The 24,417-nt window shown below is 49.5% G+C and overlaps 12 non-coding genes across 12 annotated transcripts; all 12 read left to right on the forward strand.

Moving 5' to 3' along the window:
- Positions 1–1,418: 1,418 nt before the first annotated feature.
- Positions 1,419–1,492, forward strand: Trnaa-agc (transfer RNA alanine (anticodon AGC)). The gene has a single exon. It is a non-coding gene; the product is annotated as a tRNA-Ala (tRNA).
- Positions 1,493–7,262: 5,770 nt separating this feature from the next.
- Trnaa-agc (transfer RNA alanine (anticodon AGC)) lies at positions 7,263–7,336 on the forward strand. Its single transcript has one exon. It is a non-coding gene; the product is annotated as a tRNA-Ala (tRNA).
- A 1,387-nt stretch (positions 7,337–8,723) lies between these two features.
- Trnaa-agc (transfer RNA alanine (anticodon AGC)) lies at positions 8,724–8,797 on the forward strand. The gene has a single exon. It is a non-coding gene; the product is annotated as a tRNA-Ala (tRNA).
- Positions 8,798–10,183: 1,386 nt separating this feature from the next.
- Positions 10,184–10,257, forward strand: Trnaa-agc (transfer RNA alanine (anticodon AGC)). Its single transcript has one exon. It is a non-coding gene; the product is annotated as a tRNA-Ala (tRNA).
- Positions 10,258–11,644: 1,387 nt separating this feature from the next.
- On the forward strand, positions 11,645–11,718 carry Trnaa-agc (transfer RNA alanine (anticodon AGC)). Its single transcript has one exon. It is a non-coding gene; the product is annotated as a tRNA-Ala (tRNA).
- Positions 11,719–13,105: 1,387 nt separating this feature from the next.
- Trnaa-agc (transfer RNA alanine (anticodon AGC)) lies at positions 13,106–13,179 on the forward strand. The gene has a single exon. It is a non-coding gene; the product is annotated as a tRNA-Ala (tRNA).
- Positions 13,180–14,566: 1,387 nt separating this feature from the next.
- Positions 14,567–14,640, forward strand: Trnaa-agc (transfer RNA alanine (anticodon AGC)). The gene has a single exon. It is a non-coding gene; the product is annotated as a tRNA-Ala (tRNA).
- Positions 14,641–16,027: 1,387 nt separating this feature from the next.
- Positions 16,028–16,101, forward strand: Trnaa-agc (transfer RNA alanine (anticodon AGC)). Its single transcript has one exon. It is a non-coding gene; the product is annotated as a tRNA-Ala (tRNA).
- A 2,881-nt stretch (positions 16,102–18,982) lies between these two features.
- Trnaa-agc (transfer RNA alanine (anticodon AGC)) lies at positions 18,983–19,056 on the forward strand. Its single transcript has one exon. It is a non-coding gene; the product is annotated as a tRNA-Ala (tRNA).
- Positions 19,057–20,445: 1,389 nt separating this feature from the next.
- Trnaa-agc (transfer RNA alanine (anticodon AGC)) lies at positions 20,446–20,519 on the forward strand. The gene has a single exon. It is a non-coding gene; the product is annotated as a tRNA-Ala (tRNA).
- A 1,386-nt stretch (positions 20,520–21,905) lies between these two features.
- Trnaa-agc (transfer RNA alanine (anticodon AGC)) lies at positions 21,906–21,979 on the forward strand. The gene has a single exon. It is a non-coding gene; the product is annotated as a tRNA-Ala (tRNA).
- A 1,377-nt stretch (positions 21,980–23,356) lies between these two features.
- On the forward strand, positions 23,357–23,430 carry Trnaa-agc (transfer RNA alanine (anticodon AGC)). The gene has a single exon. It is a non-coding gene; the product is annotated as a tRNA-Ala (tRNA).
- Positions 23,431–24,417: the final 987 nt, after the last annotated feature.

Genomic DNA, 24,417 nt, shown 5'->3' on the forward strand with positions numbered 1-24,417 from the left:
GAGGTACTGGGATCGATACCCAGCGCCTCCAGAATTTTTAACACACCTACATGCGCACCTTGCCATGCAAGTGGAATAATTCCCAACCGGCAGAGGTGTGTAGGCAGATACAAGCGAACGATTAGCATCCACAATTGCGCCGATTTCACGTAAATCCCACTGCACGTTCCCATTCTTTGCGTGCAGTCGGCTGCTACTGGTGTTGCTGGTTGTGACTGCTGATAACAGATGCCGTAGCAATCAATTCATGGAGTGAGTTGTATGTTTTGCGATAGTCTGTCTCTGACAAGGAAGCACAGGTGATATAGGTGCGAACACAGGAAGCTTGCAGCCCCTCGCTGCCTGCAGACACAGAGCAGCCACACTAGAAGAGCGGCCTAAGCCGTAGGCGAAATGTGCTCATTCGCTTTGGCGCGACGTCGAACTATAAATAAGGCTGTCACTAGCGTGAGCGTCGTGTAAAGTCGGAAACGTCATCTGCATGGGTGATTGAGAAAGTTTGGGGAGCGTTTCGTAGTACGATCAGTGCAAACGGGACGCGGAAACTTGTTGTGTCCCAGTGTTTTGCAGTTGGACGACAAGAGTTTGACAAAGTAGCAAAGAGCGAGGCACTGAGTTGGCATGAACAATGGAGAGCACAATGGGGCTCGAGATGTGCTTGTTACCTCAGGTGCTGTGTGATTGTGGACAACGAGTGAAATGGACCAATTTGTGACCGCCCTTTCAATTTAAGACGTTCAAAACAGACGGAATTTGCATTCGTAATACCAGAGCATCGAAACTACTTGGAACTCTTGTGTATATGAACGTGTCCGCGCCTTTGTATTCTGGTACCTTCGCCGCTACAAACCAACCAACCATCGTGTCCGTGCACATCAGAGTCGCAAAGAATGGAGAATAGCCAGGCTTGGTCGTGTGTGTAGCTGTAGCTCAGTTGGCAGATCGTTCGCTTAGCGTGTGAACGGTCTCGGGTTCAAGCTCCGGCTCCTCCATGTTTTGTGGTCAGTGCATGGTAAGTGTTGGTCGCGGCGAACATAAACGCACGCAAGAAGTTGCAAAACCAGCGTCACAGACTGATATGATGTATACTGTCATAAGGAGAGCAAGGTGTAAGTGTGGGGACCGGCTGTTATCGTGGTGTCATCGAGTGCAGATCTGTCTTAGGTATCACGGCTTAACGTCATTGAAGTCTAGAGGTGGACAACACGTTCGTCTTACTCAGAGCGGTGTCTGAACTCTATTTCCGACGTTATGCGTGCCACTTTCATTGTGGCCAACTACGATTCGATACAGAATGCACGAAACCTGAAAGACACCCTCACTGATACATAGAGAGTAGTGTTTGTCTGCGGAATAAAGGGAGTGCAAGGGTCTGTGACGTTGATATGACTGTATGTAACACTACTAGTTATCGGGGGGGTGGGCGTAGCTCAGATGGTAGAGCGCTCGCTTAGCGTGCGAGAGGTACTGGGATCGATACCCAGCGCCTCCAGAATTTTTAACACACCTACATGCGCACCTTGCCATGCAAGTGGAATAATTCCCAACCGGCAGAGGTGTGTAGGCAGATACAAGCGAACGATTAGCATCCACAATTGCGCCGATTTCACGTAAATCCCACTGCACGTTCCCATTCTTTGCGTGCAGTCGGCTGCTACTGGTGTTGCTGGTTGTGACTGCTGATAACAGATGCCGTAGCAATCAATTCATGGAGTGAGTTGTATGTTTTGCGATAGTCTGTCTCTGACAAGGAAGCACAGGTGATATAGGTGCGAACACAGGAAGCTTGCAGCCCCTCGCTGCCTGCAGACACAGAGCAGCCACACTAGAAGAGCGGCCTAAGCCGTAGGCGAAATGTGCTCATTCGCTTTGGCGCGACGTCGAACTATAAATAAGGCTGTCACTAGCGTGAGCGTCGTGTAAAGTCGGAAACGTCATCTGCATGGGTGATTGAGAAAGTTTGGGGAGCGTTTCGTAGTACGATCAGTGCAAAGGGGACGCGGAAACTTGTTGTGTCCCAGTGTTTTGCAGTTGGACGACAAGAGTTTGACAAAGTAGCAAAGAGCGAGGCACTGAGTTGGCATGAACAATGGAGAGCACAATGGGGCTCGAGATGTGCTTGTTACCTCAGGTGCTGTGTGATTGTCGACAAGGAGTGAAATGGACCAATTTGTGACCGCCCTTTCAATTTAAGACGTTCAAAACAGACGGAATTTGCATTCGTAATACCAGAGCATCGAAACTACTTGGAACTCTTGTGTATATGAACGTGTCCGCGCCTTTGTATTCTGGTACCTTCGCCGCTACAAACCAACCAACCATCGTGTCCGTGCACATCAGAGTCGCAAAGAATGGAGAATAGCCAGGCTTGGTCGTGTGTGTAGCTGTAGCTCAGTTGGCAGATCGTTCGCTTAGCGTGTGAACGGTCTCGGGTTCAAGCCCCGGCTCCTCCATGTTTTGTGGTCAGTGCATGGTAAGTGTTGGTCGCGGCGAACATAAACGCACGCAAGAAGTTGCAAAACCAGCGTCACAGACTGATATGATGTATACTGTCATAAGGAGAGCAAGGTGTAAGTGTGGGGACCGGCTGTTATCGTGGTGTCATCGAGTGCAGATCTGTCTTAGGTATCGCGGATTAACGTCATTGAAGTCTAGAGGTGGACAACACGTTCGTCTTACTCAGAGCGGTGTCTGAACTCTATTTTCGACGTTATGCGTGCTACTTTCATTGTGGCCAACTACGATTCGATACAGAATGCACGAAACCTGAAAGACACCCTCACTGATACATAGAGAGTAGTGTTTGTCTGCGGAATAATGGGAGTGCAAGGGTCTGTGACGTTGATATGACTGTATGTAGCACTACTAGTTATCGGGGGGGGTGGGCGTAGCTCAGATGGTAGAGCGCTCGCTTAGCGTGCGGGAAGTACTGGGATCGATACCCAGCGCCTCCAGAATTTTTAACACACCTACATGCGCACCTTGCCATGCAGGTGGAATAATTCCCAACCGGCAGAGGTGTGTAGGCAGATACAAGCGAACGATTAGCATCCACAATTGCGCCGATTTCACGTAAATCCCACTGCACGTTCCCATTCTTTGCGTGCTGTCGGCTGCAACTGGTGTTGCTGGTTGTGACTGCTGGTAACAGATGCCGTAGCAATCAATTCATGGAGTGAGTTGTATGTTTTGCGATAGTCTGTCTCTGACAAGGAAGCACAGGTGATATAGGTGCGAACACAGGAAGCTTGCAGCCCCTCGCTGCCTGCAGACACAGAGCAGCCACACTAGAAGAGCGGCCTAAGCCGTAGGCGAAATGTGCTCATTCGCTTTGGCGCGACGTCGAACTATAAATAAGGCTGTCACTAGCGTGAGCGTCGTGTAAAGTCGGAAAAGTCATCTGCATGGGTGATTGCCAAGTTTGGGGAGCGTTTCGTAGTACGATCAGTGCAAAGGCGACGCGGAAACTTGTTGTGTCCCAGTGTTTTGCAGTTGGACGACAAGAGTTTGACACAGTAGGAAAGAGCGAGGCACTGAGTTTGCATGAACAATGGAGAGCACAATGGGGCTCGAGATGTGCTTGTTACCTCAGGTGCTGTGTGATTGTGGACAAGGAGTGAAATGGACCAATTTGTGACCGCCCTTTCAATTTAAGACGTTCAAAACAGACGGAATTTGCATTCGTAATACCAGAGCATCGAAACTACTTGGAACTCTTGTGTATATGAACGTGTCCGCGCCTTTGTATTCTGGTACCTTCGCCGCTACAAACCAACCAACCATCGTGTCCGTGCACATCAGAGTCGCAAAGAATGGAGAATAGCCTGGCTTGGTCGTGTGTGTAGCTGTAGCTCAGTTGGCAGATCGTTCGCTTAGCGTGTGAACGCTCTCGGGTTCAAGCCCCGGCTCCTCCATGTTTTGTGGTCAGTGCATGGTAAGTGTTGGTCGCGGCGAACATAAACGCACGCAAGAAGGTGCAAAACCAGCGTCACAGACTGATATGATGTATACTGTCATAAGGAGAGCAAGGTGTAAGTGTGGGGACCGGCTGTTATCGTGGTGTCATCGAGTGCAGATCTGTCTTAGGTATCACGGCTTAACGTCATTGAAGTCTAGAGGTGGACAACACGTTCGTCTTACTCAGAGCGGTGTCTGAACTCTATTTTCGACGTTATGCGTGCCACTTTCATTGTGGCCAACTACGATTCGATACAGAATGCACGAAACCTGAAAGACACCCTCACTGATACATAGAGAGTAGTGTTTGTCTGCGGAATAATGGGAGTGCAAGGGTCTGTGACGTTGATATGACTGTATGTAGCACTACTAGTTATCGGGGGGGTGGGCGTAGCTCAGATTGTAGAGCGCTCGCTTAGCGTGCGAGAGGTACTGCGATCGATACCCAGCGCCTCCAGAATTTTTAATACACCTACATGCGCACCTTGCCATGCAAGTGGAATAATTCCCAACCGGCAGAGGTGTGTAGGCAGATACAAGCGCACGATTAGCATCCACAATTGCGCCGATTTCACGTAAATCCCACTGCACGTTCCCATTCTTTGCGTGCAGTCGGCTGCTACTGGTGTTGCTGGTTGTGACTGCTGATAACAGATGCCGTAGCAATCAATTCATGGAGTGAGTTGTATGTTTTGCGATAGTCTGTCTCTGACAAGGAAGCACAGGTGATATAGGTGCGAACACAGGAAGCTTGCAGCCCCTCGCTGCCTGCAGACACAGAGCAGCCACACTAGAAGAGCGGCCTAAGCCGTAGGCGAAATGTGCTCATTCGCTTTGGCGCGACGTCGAACTATAAATAAGGCTGTCACTAGCGTGAGCGTCGTGTAAAGTCGGAAAAGTCATCTGCATGGGTGATTGCCAAGTTTGGGGAGCGTTTCGTAGTACGATCAGTGCAAAGGCGACGCGGAAACTTGTTGTGTCCCAGTGTTTTGCAGTTGGACGACAAGAGTTTGACACAGTAGCAAAGAGCGAGGCACTGAGTTGGCATGAACAATGGAGAGCACAATGGGGCTCGAGATGTGCTTGTTACCTCAGGTGCTGTGTGATTGTGGACAAGGAGTGAAATGGACCAATTTGTGACCGCCCTTTCAATTTAAGACGTTCAAAACAGACGGAATTTGCATTCGTAATACCAGAGCATCGAAACTACTTGGAACTCTTGTGTATATGAACGTGTCCGCGCCTTTGTATTCTGGTACCTTCGCCGCTACAAACCAACCAACCATCGTGTCCGTGCACATCAGAGTCGCAAAGAATGGAGAATAGCCAGGCTTGGTCGTTTGTGTAGCTGTAGCTCAGTTGGCAGATCTTTCGCTTAGCGTGTGAACGGTCTCGGGTTCAAGCCCCGGCTCCTCCATGTTTTGTGGTCAGTGCATGGTAAGTGTTGGTCGCGGCGAACATAAACGCACGCAAGAAGTTGCAAAACCAGCGTCACAGACTGATATGATGTATACTGTCATAAGGAGAGCAAGGTGTAAGTGTGGGGACCGGCTGTTATCGTGGTGTCATCGAGTGCAGATCTGTCTTAGGTATCACGGCTTAACGTCATTGAAGTCTAGAGGTGGACAACACGTTCGTCTTACTCAGAGCGGTGTCTGAATTCTATTTTCGACGTTATGCGTGCCACTTTCATTGTGGCCAACTACGATTTGATACAGAATGCACGAAACCTGAAAGACACCCTCACTGATACATAGAGAGTAGTGTTTGTCTGCGGAATAATGGGAGTGCAAGGGTCTGTGACGTTGATATGACTGTATGTAGCACTACTAGTTATCGGGGAGGTGGGCGCAGCTCAGATGGTAGAGCGCTCGCTTAGCGTGCGAGAGGTACTGGGATCGATACCCAGCGCCTCCAGAAATTTTAACACACCTACATGCGCACCTTGCCATGCAAGTGGAATAATTCCCAACCGGCAGAGGTGTGTAGGCAGATACAAGCGAACGATTAGCATCCACAATTGCGCCGATTTCACGTAAATCCCACTGCACGTTCCCATTCTTTGCGTGCAGTCGGCTGCTACTGGTGTTGCTGGTTGTGACTGCTGATAACAGATGCCGTAGCAATCAATTCATGGAGTGAGTTGTATGTTTTGCGATAGTCTGTCTCTGACAAGGAAGCACAGGTGATATAGGTGCGAACACAGGAAGCTTGCAGCCCCTCGCTGCCTGCAGACACAGAGCAGCCACACTAGAAGAGCGGCCTAAGCCGTAGGCGAAATGTGCTCATTCGCTTTTGCGCGACGTCGAACTATAAATAAGGCTGTCACTAGCGTGAGCGTCGTGTAAAGTCGGAAACGTCATCTGCATGGGTGATTGAGAAAGTTTGGGGAGCGTTTCGTAGTACGATCAGTGCAAAGGGGACGCGGAAACTTGTTGTGTCCCAGTGTTTTGCAGTTGGACGACAAGAGTTTGACAAAGTAGCAAAGAGAGAGAGCACTGAGTTGGCATGAACAATGGAGAGCACAATGGGGCTCGAGATGTGCTTGTTACCTCAGGTGCTGTGTGATTGTGGACAACGAGTGAAATGGACCAATTTGTGACCGCCCTTTCAATTTAAGACGTTCAAAACAGACGGAATTTGCATTCGTAATACCAGAGCATCGAAACTACTTGGAACTCTTGTGTATATGAACGTGTCCGCGCCTTTGTATTCTGGTACCTTCGCCGCTACAAACCAACCAACCATCGTGTCCGTGCACATCAGAGTCGCAAAGAATGGAGAATAGCCAGGCTTGGTCGTGTGTGTAGCTGTAGCTCAGTTGGCAGATCGTTCGCTTAGCGTGTGAACGGTCTCGGGTTCAAGCTCCGGCTCCTCCATGTTTTGTGGTCAGTGCATGGTAAGTGTTGGTCGCGGCGAACATAAACGCACGCAAGAAGTTGCAAAACCAGCGTCACAGACTGATATGATGTATACTGTCATAAGGAGAGCAAGGTGTAAGTGTGGGGACCGGCTGTTATCGTGGTGTCATCGAGTGCAGATCTGTCTTAGGTATCACGGCTTAACGTCATTGAAGTCTAGAGGTGGACAACACGTTCGTCTTACTCAGAGCGGTGTCTGAACTCTATTTCCGACGTTATGCGTGCCACTTTCATTGTGGCCAACTACGATTCGATACAGAATGCACGAAACCTGAAAGACACCCTCACTGATACATAGAGAGTAGTGTTTGTCTGCGGAATAAAGGGAGTGCAAGGGTCTGTGACGTTGATATGACTGTATGTAACACTACTAGTTATCGGGGGGGTGGGCGTAGCTCAGATGGTAGAGCGCTCGCTTAGCGTGCGAGAGGTACTGGGATCGATACCCAGCGCCTCCAGAATTTTTAACACACCTACATGCGCACCTTGCCATGCAAGTGGAATAATTCCCAACCGGCAGAGGTGTGTAGGCAGATACAAGCGAACGATTAGCATCCACAATTGCGCCGATTTCACGTAAATCCCACTGCACGTTCCCATTCTTTGCGTGCAGTCGGCTGCTACTGGTGTTGCTGGTTGTGACTGCTGATAACAGATGCCGTAGCAATCAATTCATGGAGTGAGTTGTATGTTTTGCGATAGTCTGTCTCTGACAAGGAAGCACAGGTGATATAGGTGCGAACACAGGAAGCTTGCAGCCCCTCGCTGCCTGCAGACACAGAGCAGCCACACTAGAAGAGCGGCCTAAGCCGTAGGCGAAATGTGCTCATTCGCTTTGGCGCGTCGTCGAACTATAAATAAGGCTGTCACTAGCGTGAGCGTCGTGTAAAGTCGGAAACGTCATCTGCATGGGTGATTGAGAAAGTTTGGGGAGCGTTTCGTAGTACGATCAGTGCAAAGGGGACGCGGAAACTTGTTGTGTCCCAGTGTTTTTCAGATGGACGACAAGAGTTTGACAAAGTAGCAAAGAGCGAGGCACTGAGTTGGCATGAACAATGGAGAGCACAATGGGGCTCGAGATGTGCTTGTTACCTCAGATGCTGTGTGATTGTGGACAACGAGTGAAATGGACCAATTTGTGACCGCCCTTTCAATTTAAGACGTTCAAAACAGACGGAATTTGCATTCGTAATACCAGAATATCGAAACTACTTGGAACTCTTGTGTATATGAACGTGTCCGCGCCTTTGTATTCTGGTACCTTCGCCGCTACAAACCAACCAACCATCGTGTCCGTGCACATCAGAGTCGCAAAGAATGGAGAATAGCCAGGCTTGGTCGTGTGTGTAGCTGTAGCTCAGTTGGCAGATCGTTCGCTTAGCGTGTGAACGGTCTCGGGTTCAAGCTCCGGCTCCTCCATGTTTTGTGGTCAGTGCATGGTAAGTGTTGGTCGCGGCGAACATAAACGCACGCAAGAAGTTGCAAAACCAGCGTCACAGACTGATATGATGTATACTGTCATAAGGAGAGCAAGGTGTAAGTGTGGGGACCGGCTGTTATCGTGGTGTCATCGAGTGCAGATCTGTCTTAGGTATCACGGCTTAACGTCATTGAAGTCTAGAGGTGGACAACACGTTCGTCTTACTCAGAGCGGTGTCTGAACTCTATTTCCGACGTTATGCGTGCCACTTTCATTGTGGCCAACTACGATTCGATACAGAATGCACGAAACCTGAAAGACACCCTCACTGATACATAGAGAGTAGTGTTTGTCTGCGGAATAAAGGGAGTGCAAGGGTCTGTGACGTTGATATGACTGTATGTAACACTACTAGTTATCGGGGGGGTGGACGTAGCTCAGATGGTAGAGCGCTCGCTTAGCGTGCGAGAGGTACTGGGATCGATACCCAGCGCCTCCAGAATTTTTAACACACCTACATGCGCACCTTGCCATGCAAGTGGAATAATTCCCAACCGGCAGAGGTGTGTAGGCAGATACAAGCGAACGATTAGCATCCACAATTGCGCCGATTTCACGTAAATCCCACTGCACGTTCCCATTCTGTGCGTGCAGTCGGCTGCAACTGGTGTTGCTGGTTGTGACTGCTGATAACAGATGCCGTAGCAATCAATTCATGGAGTGAGTTGTATGTTTTGCGATAGTCTGTCTCTGACAAGGAAGCACAGGTGATATAGTTGCGAACACAGGAAGCTTGCAGCCCCTCGCTGCCTGCAGACACAGAGCAGCCGCACTAGAAGAGAGGCTTAAGCCGTAGGCGAAATGTGCTCATTCACTTTGGCGCGACGTCGAACTATAAATAAGGCTGTCACTAGCGTGAGCGTCGTGTAAAGTCGGAAAAGTCATCTGCATGGGTGATTGCCAAGTTTGGGGAGCGTTTCGTAGTACGATCAGTGCAATGGGGACGCGGAAACTTGTTGTGTCCCAGTGTTTTGCAGTTGGACGACAAGAGTTTGACAAAGTAGCAAAGAGCGAGGCACTGAGTTGGCATGAACAATGGAGAGAACAATGGGGCTCGAGATGTGCTTGTTACCTCAGGTGCTGTGTGATTGTGGACAACGAGTGAAATGGACCAATTTGTGACCGCCCTTTCAATTTAAGACGTTCAAAACAGACGGAATTTGCATTCGTAATACCAGAGCATCGAAACTACTTGGAACTCTTGTGTATATGAACGTGTCCGCGCCTTTGTATTCTGGTACCTTCGCCGCTACAAACCAACCAACCATCGTGTCCGTGCACATCAGAGTCGCAAAGAATGGAGAATAGCCAGGCTTGGTCGTGTGTGTAGCTGTAGCTCAGTTGGCAGATCGTTCGCTTAGCGTGTGAACGGTCTCGGGTTCAAGCTCCGGCTCCTCCATGTTTTGTGGTCAGTGCATGGTAAGTGTTGGTCGCGGCGAACATAAACGCACGCAAGAAGTTGCAAAACCAGCGTCACAGACTGATATGATGTATACTGTCATAAGGAGAGCAAGGTGTAAGTGTGGGGACCGGCTGTTATCGTGGTGTCATCGAGTGCAGATCTGTCTTAGGTATCACGGCTTAACGTCATTGAAGTCTAGAGGTGGACAACACGTTCGTCTTACTCAGAGCGGTGTCTGAACTCTATTTCCGACGTTATGCGTGCCACTTTCATTGTGGCCAACTACGATTCGATACAGAATGCACGAAACCTGAAAGACACCCTCACTGATACATAGAGAGTAGTGTTTGTCTGCGGAATAAAGGGAGTGCAAGGGTCTGTGACGTTGATATGACTGTATGTAACACTACTAGTTATCGGGGGGGTGGGCGTAGCTCAGATGGTAGAGCGCTCGCTTAGCGTGCGAGAGGTACTGGGATCGATACCCAGCGCCTCCAGAATTTTTAACACACCTACATGCGCACCTTGCCATGCAAGTGGAATAATTCCCAACCGGCAGAGGTGTGTAGGCAGATACAAGCGAACGATTAGCATCCACAATTGCGCCGATTTCACGTAAATCCCACTGCACGTTCCCATTCTTTGCGTGCAGTCGGCTGCTTCTGGTGTTGCTGGTTGTGACTGCTGATAACAGATGCCGTAGCAATCAATTCATGGAGTGAGTTGTATGTTTTGCGATAGTCTGTCTCTGACAAGGAAGCACAGGTGATATAGGTGCGAACACAGGAAGCTTGCAGCCCCTCGCTGCCTGCAGACACAGAGCAGCCACACTAGAAGAGCGGCCTAAGCCGTAGGCGAAATGTGCTCATTCGCTTTGGCGCGACGTCGAACTATAAATAAGGCTGTCACTAGCGTGAGCGTCGTGTAAAGTCGGAAACGTCATCTGCATGGGTGATTGAGAAAGTTTGGGGAGCGTTTCGTAGTACGATCAGTGCAAAGGGGACGCGGAAACTTGTTGTGTCCCAGTGTTTTGCAGTTGGACGACAAGAGTTTGACAAAGTAGCAAAGAGCGAGGCACTGAGTTGGCATGAACAATGGAGAGCACAATGGGGCTCGAGATGTGCTTGTTACCTCAGGTGCTGTGTGATTGTGGACAACGAGTGAAATGGACCAATTTGTGACCGCCCTTTCAATTTAAGACGTTCAAAACAGACGGAATTTGCATTCGTAATACCAGAGCATCGAAACTACTTGGAACTCTTGTGTATATGAACGTGTCCGCGCCTTTGTATTCTGGTACCTTCGCCGCTACAAACCAACCAACCATCGTGTCCGTGCACATCAGAGTCGCAAAGAATGGAGAATAGCCAGGCTTGGTCGTGTGTGTAGCTGTAGCTCAGTTGGCAGATCGTTCGCTTAGCGTGTGAACGGTCTCGGGTTCAAGCTCCGGCTCCTCCATGTTTTGTGGTCAGTGCATGGTAAGTGTTGGTCGCGGCGAACATAAACGCACGCAAGAAGTTGCAAAACCAGCGTCACAGACTGATATGATGTATACTGTCATAAGGAGAGCAAGGTGTAAGTGTGGGGACCGGCTGTTATCGTGGTGTCATCGAGTGCAGATCTGTCTTAGGTATCACGGCTTAACGTCATTGAAGTCTAGAGGTGGACAACACGTTCGTCTTACTCAGAGCGGTGTCTGAACTCTATTTCCGACGTTATGCGTGCCACTTTCATTGTGGCCAACTACGATTCGATACAGAATGCACGAAACCTGAAAGACACCCTCACTGATACATAGAGAGTAGTGTTTGTCTGCGGAATAAAGGGAGTGCAAGGGTCTGTGACGTTGATATGACTGTATGTAACACTACTAGTTATCGGGGGGGTGGGCGTAGCTCAGATGGTAGAGCGCTCGCTTAGCGTGCGAGAGGTACTGGGATCGATACCCAGCGCCTCCAGAATTTTTAACACACCTACATGCGCACCTTGCCATGCAAGTGGAATAATTCCCAACCGGCAGAGGTGTGTAGGCAGATACAAGCGAACGATTAGCATCCACAATTGCGCCGATTTCACGTAAATCCCACTGCACGTTCCCATTCTTTGCGTGCAGTCGGCTGCTACTGGTGTTGCTGGTTGTGACTGCTGATAACAGATGCCGTAGCAATCAATTCATGGAGTGAGTTGTATGTTTTGCGATAGTCTGTCTCTGACAAGGAAGCACAGGTGATATAGGTGCGAACACAGGAAGCTTGCAGCCACTCGCTGCCTGCAGACACAGAGCAGCCACACTAGAAGAGCGGCCTAAGCCGTAGGCGAAATGTGCTCATTCGCTTTGGCGCGACGTCGAACTATAAATAAGGCTGTCACTAGCGTGAGCGTCGTGTAAAGTCGGAAACGTCATCTGCATGGGTGATTGAGAAAGTTTGGGGAGCGTTTCGTAGTACGATCAGTGCAAAGGGGACGCGGAAACTTGTTGTGTCCCAGTGTTTTGCAGTTGGACGACAAGAGTTTGACAAAGTAGCAAAGAGCGAGGCACTGAGTTGGCATGAACAATGGAGAGCACAATGGGGCTCGAGATGTGCTTGTTACCTCAGGTGCTGTGTGATTGTGGACAACGAGTAAAATGGACCAATTTGTGACCGCCCTTTCAATTTAAGACGTTCAAAACAGACGGAATTTGCATTCGTAATACCAGAGCATCGAAACTACTTATAACTCTTGTGTATATGAACGTGTCCGCGCCTTTGTATTCTGGTACCTTCGCCGCTACAAACCAACCAACCATCGTGTCCGTGCACATCAGAGTCGCAAAGAATGGAGAATAGCCAGGCTTGGTCGTGTGTGTAGCTGTAGCTCAGTTGGCAGATCGTTCGCTTAGCGTGTGAACGGTCTCGGGTTCAAGCTCCGGCTCCTCCATGTTTTGTGGTCAGTGCATGGTAAGTGTTGGTCGCGGCGAACATAAACGCACGCAAGAAGTTGCAAAACCAGCGTCACAGACTGATATGATGTATACTGTCATAAGGAGAGCAAGGTGTAAGTGTGGGGACCGGCTGTTATCGTGGTGTCATCGAGTGCAGATCTGTCTTAGGTATCACGGCTTAACGTCATTGAAGTCTAGAGGTGGACAACACGTTCGTCTTACTCAGAGCGGTGTCTGAACTCTATTTCCGACGTTATGCGTGCCACTTTCATTGTGGCCAACTACGATTCGATACAGAATGCACGAAACCTGAAAGACACCCTCACTGATACATAGAGAGTAGTGTTTGTCTGCGGAATAAAGGGAGTGCAAGGGTCTGTGACGTTGATATGACTGTATGTAACACTACTAGTTATCGGGGGGGTGGGCGTAGCTCAGATGGTAGAGCGCTCGCTTAGCGTGCGAGAGGTACTGGGATCGATACCCAGCGCCTCCAGAATTTTTAACACACCTACATGCGCACCTTGCCATGCAAGTGGAATAATTCCCAACTGGCAGAGGTGTGTAGGCAGATACAAGCGAACGATTAGCATCCACAATTGCGCCGATTTCACGTAAATCCCACTGCACGTTCCCATTCTTTGCGTGCAGTCGGCTGCAACTGGTGTTGCTGGTTGTGACTGCTGATAACAGATGCCGTAGCAATCAATTCATGGAGTGAGTTGTATGTTTTGCGATAGTCTGTCTCTGACAAGGAAGCACAGGTGATATAGTTGCGAACACAGGAAGCTTGCAGCCCCTCGCTGCCTGCAGACACAGAGCAGCCACACTAGAAGAGCGGCCTAAGCCGTAGGCGAAATGTGCTCATTCGCTTTGGCGCGACGTCGAACTATAAATAAGGCTGTCACTAGCGTGAGCGTCGTGTAAAGTCGGAAAAGTCATCTGCATGGGTGATTGAGAAAGTTTGGGGAGCGTTTCGTAGTACGATCAGTGCAAAGGGGACGCGGAAACTTGTTGTGTCCCAGTGTTTTGCAGTTGGACGACAAGAGTTTGACAAAGTAGCAAAGAGCGAGGCACTGAGTTGGCATGAACAATGGAGAGCACAATGGGGCTCGAGATGTGCTTGTTACCTCAGGTGCTGTGTGATTGTGGACAACGAGTGAAATGGACCAATTTGTGACCGCCCTTTCAATTTAAGACGTTCAAAACAGACGGAATTTGCATTCGTAATACCAGAGCATCGAAACTACTTGGAACTCTTGTGTATATGAACGTGTCCGCGCCTTTGTATTCTGGTACCTTCGCCGCTACAAACCAACCAACCATCGTGTCCGTGCACATCAGAGTCGCAAAGAATGGAGAATAGCCAGGCTTGGTCGTGTGTGTAGCTGTAGCTCAGTTGGCAGATCGTTCGCTTAGCGTGTGAACGGTCTCGGGTTCAAGCTCCGGCTCCTCCATGTTTTGTGGTCAGTGCATGGTAAGTGTTGGTCGCGGCGAACATAAACGCACGCAAGAAGTTGCAAAACCAGCGTCACAGACTGATATGATGTATACTGTCATAAGGAGAGCAAGGTGTAAGTGTGGGGACCGGCTGTTATCGTGGTGTCATCGAGTGCAGATCTGTCTTAGGTATCACGGCTTAACGTCATTGAAGTCTAGAGGTGGACAACACGTTCGTCTTACTCAGAGCGGTGTCTGAACTCTATTTCCGACGTTATGCGTGCCACTTTCATTGTGGCCAACTACGATTCGATACAGAATGCACGAAACCTGAAAGACACCCTCACTGATACATAGAGAGTAGTGTTTGTCTGCGGAATAAAGGGAGTGCAAGGGTCTGTGACGTTGATATGACTGTATGTAACACTACTAGTTATCGGGGGGGTGGGCGTAGCTCAGATGGTAGAGCGCTCGCTTAGCGTGCGAGAGGTACTGGGATCGATACCCAGCGCCTCCAGAATTTTTAACACACCTACATGCGCACCTTGCCATGCAAGTGGAATAATTCCCAACCGGCAGAGGTGTGTAGGCAGATACAAGCGAACGATTAGCATCCACAATTGCGCCGATTTCACGTAAATCCCACTGCACGTTCCCATTCTTTGCGTGCAGTCGGCTGCAACTGGTGTTGCTGGTTGTGACTGCTGATAACAGATGCCGTAGCAATCAATTCATGGAGTGAGTTGTATGTTTTGCGATAGTCTGTCTCTGACAAGGAAGCACAGGTGATATAGTTGCGAACACAGGAAGCTTGCAGCCCCTCGCTGCCTGCAGACACAGAGCAGCCACACTAGAAGAGCGGCCTAAGCCGTAGGCGAAATGTGCTCATTCGCTTTGGCGCGACGTCGAACTATAAATAAGGCTGTCACTAGCGTGAGCGTCGTGTAAAGTCGGAAAAGTCATCTGCATGGGTGATTGAGAAAGTTTGGGGAGCTTTTCGTAGTACGATCAGTGCAAAGGGGACGCGGAAACTTGTTGTGTCCCAGTGTTTTGCAGTTGGACGACAAGAGTTTGACAAAGTAGCAAAGAGCGAGGCACTGAGTTGGCATGAACAATGGAGAGCACAATGGGGCTCGAGATGTGCTTGTTACCTCAGGTGCTGTGTGATTGTGGACAACGAGTGAAATGGACCAATTTGTGACCGCCCTTTCAATTTAAGACGTTCAAAACAGACGGAATTTGCATTCGTAATACCAGAGCATCGAAACTACTTGGAACTCTTGTGTATATGAACGTGTCCGCGCCTTTGTATTCTGGTACCTTCGCCGCTACAAACCAACCAACCATCGTGTCCGTGCACATCAGAGTCGCAAAGAATGGAGAATAGCCAGGCTTGGTCGTGTGTGTAGCTGTAGCTCAGTTGGCAGATCGTTCGCTTAGCGTGTGAACGGTCTCGGGTTCAAGCTCCGGCTCCTCCATGTTTTGTGGTCAGTGCATGGTAAGTGTTGGTCGCGGCGAACATAAACGCACGCAAGAAGTTGCAAAACCAGCGTCACAGACTGATATGATGTATACTGTCATAAGGAGAGCAAGGTGTAAGTGTGGGGACCGGCTGTTATCGTGGTGTCATCGAGTGCAGATCTGTCTTAGGTATCACGGCTTAACGTCATTGAAGTCTAGAGGTGGACAACACGTTCGTCTTACTCAGAGCGGTGTCTGAACTCTATTTCCGACGTTATGCGTGCCACTTTCATTGTGGCCAACTACGATTCGATACAGAATGCACGAAACCTGAAAGACACCCTCACTGATACATAGAGAGTAGTGTTTGTCTGCGGAATAAAGGGAGTGCAAGGGTCTGTGACGTTGATATGACTGTATGTAACACTACTAGTTACCGGGGGGGTGGGCGTAGCTCAGATGGTAGAGCGCTCGCTTAGCGTGCGAGAGGTACTGGGATCGATACCCAGCGCCTCCAGAATTTTTAACACACCTACATGCGCACCTTGCCATGCAAGTGGAATAATTCCCAACCGGCAGAGGTGTGTAGGCAGATACAAGCGAACGATTAGCATCCACAATTGCGCCGATTTCACGTAAATCCCACTGCACGTTCCCATTCTTTGCGTGCAGTCGGCTGCAACTGGTGTTGCTGGTTGTGACTGCTGATAACAGATGCCGTAGCAATCAATTCATGGAGTGAGTTGTATGTTTTGCGATAGTCTGTCTCTGACAAGGAAGCACAGGTGATATAGTTGCGAACACAGGAAGCTTGCAGCCCCTCGCTGCCTGCAGACACAGAGCAGCCGCACTAGAAGAGCGGCCTAAGCCGTAGGCGAAATGTGCTCATTCACTTTGGCGCGACGTCGAACTATAAATAAGGCTGTCACTAGCGTGAGCGTTGCGTGAGCGTCGTGTAAAGTCGGAAAAGTCATCTGCATGGGTGATTGCCAAGTTTGGGGAGCGTTTCGTAGTACGATCAGTGCAATGGGGACGCGGAAACTTGTTGTGTCCCAGTGTTTTGCAGTTGGACGACAAGAGTTTGACACAGTAGCAAAGAGCGAGGCACTGAGTTGGCATGAACAATGGAGAGCACAATGGGGCTCGAGATGTGCTTGTTACCTCAGGTGCTGTGTGATTGTGGACAACGAGTGAAATGGACCAATTTGTGACCGCCCTTTCAATTTAAGACGTTCAAAACAGACGGAATTTGCATTCGTAATACCAGAGCATCGAAACTACTTGGAACTCTTGTGTATATGAACGTGTCCGCGCCTTTGTATTCTGGTACCTTCGCCGCTACAAACCAACCAACCATCGTGTCCGTGCACATCAGAGTCGCAAAGAATGGAGAATAGCCAGGCTTGGTCGTGTGTGTAGCTGTAGCTCAGTTGGCAGATCGTTCGCTTAGCGTGTGAACGGTCTCGGGTTCAAGCTCCGGCTCCTCCATGTTTTGTGGTCAGTGCATGGTAAGTGTTGGTCGCGGCGAACATAAACGCACGCAAGAAGTTGCAAAACCAGCGTCACAGACTGATATGATGTATACTGTCATAAGGAGAGCAAGGTGTAAGTGTGGGGACCGGCTGTTATCGTGGTGTCATCGAGTGCAGATCTGTCTTAGGTATCACGGCTTAACGTCATTGAAGTCTAGAGGTGGACAACACGTTCGTCTTACTCAGAGCGGTGTCTGAACTCTATTTTCGACGTTATGCGTGCCACTTTCATTGTGGCCAACTACGATTCGATACAGAATGCACGAAACCTGAAAGACACCCTCACTGATACATAGAGAGTAGTGTTTGTCTGCGGAATAATGGGAGTGCAAGGGTCTGTGACGTTGATATGACTGTATGTAGCACTACTAGTTATCGGGGGGGGGGGGGGGGGCGTAGCTCAGATGGTACAGCGCTCGCTTAGCGTGTGAGAGGTACTGGGATCGATACCCAGCGCCTCCAGAATTTTTAACACACCTACATGCGCACCTTGCCATGCAAGTGGAATAATTCCCAACCGGCAGAGGTGTGTAGGCAGATACAAGCGAACGATTAGCATCCACAATTGCGCCGATTTCACGTAAATCCCACTGCACGTTCCCATTCTTTGCGTGCAGTCGGCTGCTACTGGTGTTGCTGGTTGTGACTGCTGATAACAGATGCCGTAGCAATCAATTCATGGAGTGAGTTGTATGTTTTGCGATAGTCTGTCTCTGACAAGGAAGCACAGGTGATATAGGTGCGAACACAGGAAGCTTGCAGCCCCTCGCTGCCTGCAGACACAGAGCAGCCACGCTAGAAGAGCGGCCTAAGCCGTAGGCGAAATGTGCTCATTCGCTTTGGCGCGACGTCCAACTATAAATAAGGCTGTCACTAGCGTGAGCGTTGCGTGAGCGTCGTGTAAAGTCGGAAAAGTCATCTGCATGGGTGATTGCCAAGTTTGGGGAGCGTTTCGTAGTACAATCAGTGCAAAGGGGACGCGGAAACTTGTTGTGTCCCAGTGTTTTGCAGTTGGACGACAAGAGTTTTACACAGTAGCAAAGAGCGAGGCACTGAGTTGGCATGAACAATGGAGAGCACAATGGGGCTCGAGATGTGCTTGTTACCTCAGGTGCTGTGTGATTGTGGACAAGGAGTGAAATGGACCAATTTGTGACCGCCCTTTCAATTTAAGACGTTCAAAACAGACGGAATTTGCATTCGTAATACCAGAGCATCGAAACTACTTGGAACTCTTGTGTATATGAACGTGTCCGCGCCTTTGTATTCTGGTACCTTCGCCGCTACAAACCAACCAACCATCGTGTCTGTGCACATCAGAGTCGCAAAGAATGGAGAATAGCAAGGCTTGGTCGTGTGTGTAGCTGTAGCTCAGTTGGCAGATCGTTCGCTTAGCGTGTGAACGGTCTCGGCTTCAAGCCCCGGCTTCTCCATGTTTTGTGGTCAGTGCATGGTAAGTGTTGGTCGCGGCGAACATAAACGCACGTAAGAAGTTGCAAAACCAGCGTCACAGACTGATATGATGTATACTGTCATAAGGAGAGCAAGATGTAGGTGTGGGGACCGGCTGTTATCGTGGTGTCATCGAGTGCAGATCTGTCTTAGGTATCACGGCTTAACGTCATTGAAGTCTAGAGGTGGACAACACGTTGGTCTTACTCAGAGCGGTGTCTGAACTCTATTTTCGACGTTATGCGTGCCACTTTCATTGTGGCCAACTACGATTCGATACAGAATGCACGAAACCTGAAAGACACCCTCACTGATACATAGAGAGTAGTGTTTGTCTGCGGAATAATGGGAGTGCAAGGGTCTGTGACGATGATATGACTGTATGTAGCACTTCTAGCTATCGGGGGGGGGGGGGGTGGGCGTAGCTCAGATGGTAGAGCGCTCGCTTAGCGTGCGAGAGGTACTGGGATCGATACCCAGCGCCTCCAGAATTTTTAACACACCTACATGCGCACCTTGCCATGCAAGTGGAATAATTCCCAACCGGCAGAGGTGTGTAGGCAGATACGAGCGAACGATTAGCATCCACAATTGCGCCGATTTCACGTAAATCCCACTGCACGTTCCCATTCTTTGCGTGCAGTCGGCTGCTACTGGTGTTGCTGGTTGTGACTGCTGATAACAGATGCCGTAGCAATCAATTCATGGAGTGAGTTGTATGTTTAGCGATAGTCTGTCTCTGACAAGGAAGCACAGGTGATATAGGTGCGAACACAGGAGGCTTGCAGCCCCTCGCTGCCTGCAGACACAGAGCAGCCACACTAGAAGAGCGGCCTAAGCCGTAGGCGAAATGTGCTCATTCGCTTTGGCGCGACGTCGAACTATAAATAAGGCTGTCACTAGCGTGAGCGTTGCGTGAGCGTCGTGTAAAGTCGGAAAAGTCATCTGCATGGGTGATTGCCAAGTTTGGGGAGCGTTTCGTAGTACGATCAGTGCAAAGGGGACGCGGAAACTTATTGTGTCCCAGTGTTTTGCAGTTGGACGACAAGAGTTTTACGCAGTAGCAAAGAGCGAGGCACTGAGTTGGCATGAACAATGGAGAGCACAATGGGGCTCGAGATGTGCTTGTTACCTCAGGTGTTGTGTGATTGTCGACAAGGAGTGAAATGGACCAATTTGTGACTGCCCTTTCAATTTAAGACGTTCAAAACAGACGGAATTTGCATTCGTAATACCAGAGCATCGAAACTACTTGGAACTCTTGTGTATATGAACGTGTCCGCGCCTTTGTATTCTGGTACCTTCGTCGCTACAAACCAACCAACCATCGTGTCCGTGCACATCAGAGTCGCAAAGAATGGAGAATAGCCAGGCTTGGTCGTGTGTGTAGCTGTAGCTCAGTTGGCAGATCGTTCGCTTAGCGTGTGAACGGTCTCGGGTTCAAGCCCCGGCTTCTCCATATTTTGTGGTCAGTGCATGGTAAGTGTTGGTCGCGGCGAACATAAAAGCACGCAAGAAGTTGCAAAACCAGCGTCACAGACTGATATGATGTATACTGTCATAAGGAGAGCAAGATGTAAGTGTGGGGACCGGCTGTTATCGTGGTGTCATCGAGTGCAGATCTGTCTTAGGTATCACGGCTTAACGTCATTGAAGTCTAGAGGTGGACAACACGTTCGTCTTACTCAGAGCGGTGTCTGAACTCTATTTTCGACGTTATGCGTGCCACTTTCATTGTGGCCAACTACGATTCGATACAGAAACCTGAAAGACACCCTCACTGATACATAGAGAGTAGTGTTTGTCTGCGGAATAATGGGAGTGCAAGGGTCTGTGACGTTGATATGACTGTATGTAGCACTACTAGTTATCGGGGGGGTGGGCGTAGCTCAGATGGTAGAGCGCTCGCTTAGCGTGCGAGAGGTACTGGGATCGATACCCAGCGCCTCCAGAATTTTTAACACACCTACATGCGCACCTTGCCATGCAAGTGGAATAATTCCCAACCGGCAGAGGTGTGTAGGCAGATACAAGCGAACGATTAGCATCCACAATTGCGCCGATTTCACGTAAATCCCACTGCACGTTCCCATTCTTTGCGTGCAGTCGGCTACAACTGGTGTTGCTGGTTGTGACTGCTGATAACAGATGCCGTAGCAATCAATTCATGGAGTGAGGTGTATGTTTTGCGATAGTCTGTCTCTGACAAGGAAGCACAGGTGATATAGTTGCGAACACAGGAAGCTTGCAGCCCCTCGCTGCCTGCAGACACAGAGCAGCCGCACTAGAAGAGCGGCCTAAGACGTAGGCGAAATGTGCTCATTCACTTTGGCGCGACGTCGAACTATAAATAAGGCTGTCACTAGCGTGAGCGTCGTATAAAGTCGGAGAAGTCATCTGCATGGGTGATTGCCAAGTTTGGGGAGCGTTTCGTAGTACGATCAGTGCAAAGGGGACGCGGAAACTTGTTGTGTCCCAGTGTTTTGCAGTTGGACGACAAGAGTTTGACACAGTAGCAAAGAGCGAGTCACTGAGTTGGCATGAACAATGGAGAGCACAATGGGGCTCGAGATGTGCTTGTTACCTCAGGTGCTGTGTGATTGTGGACAACGAGTGAAATGGACCAATTTGTGACCGCCCTTTCAATTTAAGACGTTCAAAACAGACGGAATTTGCATTCGTAATACCAGAGCATCGAAACTAGTTGGAACTCTTGTGTATATGAACGTGTCCGCGCCTTTGTATTCTGGTACCTTCGCCGCTACAAACCAACCAACCATCGTGTCCGTGCACATCAGAGTCGCAAAGAATGGAGAATAGCCAGGCTTGGTCGTGTGTGTAGCTGTAGCTCAGTTGGCAGATCGTTCGCTTAGCGTGTGAACGGTCTCGGGTTCAAGCTCCGGCTCCTCCATGTTTTGTGGTCAGTGCATGGTAAGTGTTGGTCGCGGCGAACATAAACGCACGCAAGAAGTTGCAAAACCAGCGTCACAGACTGATATGATGTATACTGTCATAAGGAGAGCAAGGTGTAAGTGTGGGGACCGGCTGTTATCGTGGTGTCATCGAGTGCAGATCTGTCTTAGGTATCACGGCTTAACGTCATTGAAGTCTAGAGGTGGACAACACGTTCGTCTTACTCAGAGCGGTGTCTGAACTCTATTTTCGACGTTATGCGTGCCACTTTCATTGTGGCCAACTACGATTCGATACAGAATGCACGAAACCTGAAAGACACCCTCACTGATACATAGAGAGTAGTGTTTGTCTGCGGAATAATGGGAGTGCAAGGGTCTGTGACGTTGATATGACTGTATGTAGCACTACTAGTTATCGGGGGGGTGGGCGTAGCTCAGATGGTAGAGCGCTCGCTTAGCGTGCGAGAGGTACTGGGATCGATACCCAGCGCCTCCAGAATTTTTAACACACCTACATGCGCACCTTGCCATGAAGTGGAATAATTCCCAACCGTCAGAGGTGTGTAGGCAAATACAAGCGAACGATTAGCATCCACAATTGCGCCGATTTCACGTAAATCCCACTGCACGTTCCCATTCTTTGCGTGCAGTCGGCTGCAACTGGTGTTGCTGGTTGTGACTGCTGATAACAGATGCCGTAGCAATCAATTCATGGAGTGAGTTGTATGTTTTGCGATAGTCTGTCTCTGACAAGGAAGCACAGGTGATATAGTTGCGAACACAGGAAGCTTGCAGCCCCTCGCTGCCTGCAGACACAGAGCAGCCGCACTAGAAGAGCGGCCTAAGCCGTAGGCGAAATGTGCTCATTCACTTTGGCGCGACGTCGAACTATAAATAAGGCTGTCACTAGCGTGAGCGTCGTGTAAAGTCGGAAAAGTCATCTGCATGGGTGATTGCCAAGTTTGGGGAGCGTTTCGTAGTACGATCAGTGCAAAGGGGACGCGGAAACTTGTTGTGTCCCAGTGTTTTGCAGTTGGACGACAAGAGTTTGACACAGTAGCAAAGAGCGAGGCACTGAGTTGGCATGAACAATGGAGAGCACAATGGGGCTCGAGATGTGCTTGTTACCTCAGGTGCTGTGTGATTGTGGACAACGAGTGAAATGGACCAATTTGTGACCGCCCTTTCAATTTAAGACGTTCAAAACAGACGGAATTTGCATTCGTAATACCAGAGCATCGAAACTACTTGGAACTCTTGTGTATATGAACGTGTCCGCGCCTTTGTATTCTGGTACCTTCGCCGCTACAAACCAACCAACCATCGTGTCCGTGCACATCAGAGTCGCAAAGAATGGAGAATAGCCAGGCTTGGTCGTGTGTGTAGCTGTAGCTCAGTTGGCAGATCGTTCGCTTAGCGTGTGAACGGTCTCGGGTTCAAGCCCCGGCTTCTCCATATTTTGTGGTCAGTGCATGGTAAGTGTTGGTCGCGGCGAACATAAAAGCACGCAAGAAGTTGCAAAACCAGCGTCACAGACTGATATGATGTATACTGTCATAAGGAGAGCAAGATGTAAGTGTGGGGACCGGCTGTTATCGTGGTGTCATCGAGTGCAGATCTGTCTTAGGTATCACGGCTTAACGTCATTGAAGTCTAGAGGTGGACAACACGTTCGTCTTACTCAGAGCGGTGTCTGAACTCTATTTTCGACGTTATGCGTGCCACTTTCATTGTGGCCAACTACGATTCGATACAGAAACCTGAAAGACACCCTCACTGATACATAGAGAGTAGTGTTTGTCTGCGGAATAATGGGAGTGCAAGGGTCTGTGACGTTGATATGACTGTATGTAGCACTACTAGTTATCGGGGGGGTGGGCGTAGCTCAGATGGTAGAGCGCTCGCTTAGCGTGCGAGAGGTACTGGGATCGATACCCAGCGCCTCCAGAATTTTTAACACACCTACATGCGCACCTTGCCATGCAAGTGGAATAATTCCCAACCGGCAGAGGTGTGTAGGCAGATACAAGCGAACGATTAGCATCCACAATTGCGCCGATTTCACGTAAATCCCACTGCACGTTCCCATTCTTTGCGTGCAGTCGGCTACAACTGGTGTTGCTGGTTGTGACTGCTGATAACAGATGCCGTAGCAATCAATTCATGGAGTGAGGTGTATGTTTTGCGATAGTCTGTCTCTGACAAGGAAGCACAGGTGATATAGTTGCGAACACAGGAAGCTTGCAGCCCCTCGCTGCCTGCAGACACAGAGCAGCCGCACTAGAAGAGCGGCCTAAGACGTAGGCGAAATGTGCTCATTCACTTTGGCGCGACGTCGAACTATAAATAAGGCTGTCACTAGCGTGAGCGTCGTATAAAGTCGGAGAAGTCATCTGCATGGGTGATTGCCAAGTTTGGGGAGCGTTTCGTAGTACGATCAGTGCAAAGGGGACGCGGAAACTTGCTGTGTCCCAGTGTTTTGCAGTTGGACGACAAGAGTTTGACACAGTAGCAAAGAGCGAGTCACTGAGTTGGCATGAACAATGGAGAGCACAATGGGGCTCGAGATGTGCTTGTTACCTCAGGTGCTGTGTGATTGTGGACAACGAGTGAAATGGACCAATTTGTGACCGCCCTTTCAATTTAAGACGTTCAAAACAGACGGAATTTGCATTCGTAATACCAGAGCATCGAAACTAGTTGGAACTCTTGTGTATATGAACGTGTCCGCGCCTTTGTATTCTGGTACCTTCGCCGCTACAAACCAACCAACCATCGTGTCCGTGCACATCAGAGTCGCAAAGAATGGAGAATAGCCAGGCTTGGTCGTGTGTGTAGCTGTAGCTCAGTTGGCAGATCGTTCGCTTAGCGTGTGAACGGTCTCGGGTTCAAGCTCCGGCTCCTCCATGTTTTGTGGTCAGTGCATGGTAAGTG

Source organism: Schistocerca gregaria, chromosome 3 (assembly GCF_023897955.1).
Source record: "Schistocerca gregaria isolate iqSchGreg1 chromosome 3, iqSchGreg1.2, whole genome shotgun sequence".
In the NCBI taxonomy this organism is placed as follows: Eukaryota; Metazoa; Arthropoda; class Insecta; order Orthoptera; family Acrididae; genus Schistocerca; species Schistocerca gregaria.